The following is a 1,971-nucleotide window of genomic DNA, read 5'->3' on the forward strand; positions in this document are numbered from 1 at the left end:
CACAGACACGTGCTTTCAGCTACCACGCTGCTGTATGTCTATACGATTATACGTACATATGCGAACATGCGGACATTGCTTGAGTATAGCTCGAATAAGAACAGCCAGACTGACTCAGGTTACAATCGATTGTCAGAGGTGCCTTTTCGTCCCGCTATAACCTCCTCACTTCACCTCGTAGCCCCGATGTCGTCTCTATACCTTTTCTTAAGGCGAATGACGCCCACGCACACATGCATCTCCATCACGCGATCCCACGCCTCGACAAGGCCTTCCTGCTTTCGCCTGTCTAGATTCCCTTTGGCCTATCACTGGGCTTAATTAAATTTCTCGTCAAAATCTGCGGCGTTCGGTGGAGTATTAATTTTCTCTCTGTAGGTAGAATTTCTCATTCTTTCTGTTTTCTTCCTTGTTTTGTACCAGCTATCAATTTGAAACTTTAAACAAAGTGCTTTATCACATACCTTGCATTTCGATTGGCTTGCATGTACACTGAGAGAAATTTTTAGTTCCGGTTGCCGGTCAGTCCTTAACTATTTTCATTTTTTACCACAATCGAACATATAGTTTAGGTAGAAAATGAAAATTAGTTTTCTAGCTGTTACCGGAAAGTCTAGTATCCGTTGCTATTCTTTCTCATTACGATCTCTGTTACTATATTTTCTTGTAACTGTTGCGAAAATTTAATGCTTGTTCAACAATAAATTGACGTTAAAGCCTTGTAAAAGTAGAGTCAACCACAAAAACTGATTTAGCGTTGCAATTGCTAAAAAAGGATCGACGATAGCGCAAAACGGTTACGCGTACCTCGTTTTTCGTAATCCCAACAATATTCAAACAGTTTTTTTTAACGATACCTGTTTTACTCAATTTTTCTAGTTACTGTAACGAATGAAATTTTTCTCAGTGTACATACATGGGAAACGAAATTTTTCAAAACTATTTAACGACAACGTGACTGAGACTACATTTTCTGGGATCAACAAAGTCAAGTGCGATAACGTTTTCGGACTTATCTTAGGGTGGCGAGAAAACTGCAGTCTCATCGCGTCACGAGCACGGCGCGTAGAAATAACCACCGGGGGTGTTTCAGCGTGTTTTTATGTATGTTAATACGTTAATATAACGTTACGTTGTCCCATATCTCCGAGTCTAACCATCCGGGTCACCGGTGCCTATTTGCCATAAAAATATATGCTCGTGTCGGAGCGGCGCCGGGCGTTTTGCATGGAAATTGTCTGGGGCATCTTGGGACAGAGAATTCCGAGCTTCCCTTCAAAATGTTTGTAGCATCCTGCAAGCCGCGTGGGCGCAGCGCAGAAGAAGTACGACTATTTCCTGACCCGCGGGCTCGAGGAATCCTCCTCCACGTCTTCTTTATCGAGGAAGAACCGGACTACATCCTGGGTATACCATCCACCGAGACTCAACCGGCGCCCGGGAAACTTTCCTGACCTCAAAGTGAGCCGTTGAACACGGTGCAGTCTGCGTTTATTCAGGGCTATCTATCCTCGCCGGGCCATCCTCTTTCCGTTCCTGCACACGGACTGAGAATCCCCCGATAAACTGAACCGGGAACCAAGATCACCGAAAGCTTTGGTTATCCCAGCGTACGTATCCGCGTCTAGCAGCCATGGCGATTCGACGACTAGTATAAGAACACTGATAATTGCGTTCGTTGGCCGAGCAACTTTATGATTCGACAAGTGGGGTTCACTCGTAATTGAGATATTCCTCGTGGCCTCTGGTGGCAACGGTCGTGTAAGGAATTCAACGCCGTTTCCAATCAGACTGAAGCAAATAACTGCCTGCCCTCGGTCTTCGTCAATGTGGTTCAGGCACGCGTGTAAGCGATCGTGTATATCTGTGCCAGGATCTGCAGCACACGACAGTGTTGTCCTGGTAACGTTTTACTTAACCTTCGCTTTGTCAATGAGCTACACGCTTCTTCTGTAGACGATCGTGGCGTCC

This window comes from Neodiprion pinetum, chromosome 6, assembly GCF_021155775.2.
Source record: "Neodiprion pinetum isolate iyNeoPine1 chromosome 6, iyNeoPine1.2, whole genome shotgun sequence".
Classification (NCBI taxonomy): Eukaryota; Metazoa; Arthropoda; class Insecta; order Hymenoptera; family Diprionidae; genus Neodiprion; species Neodiprion pinetum.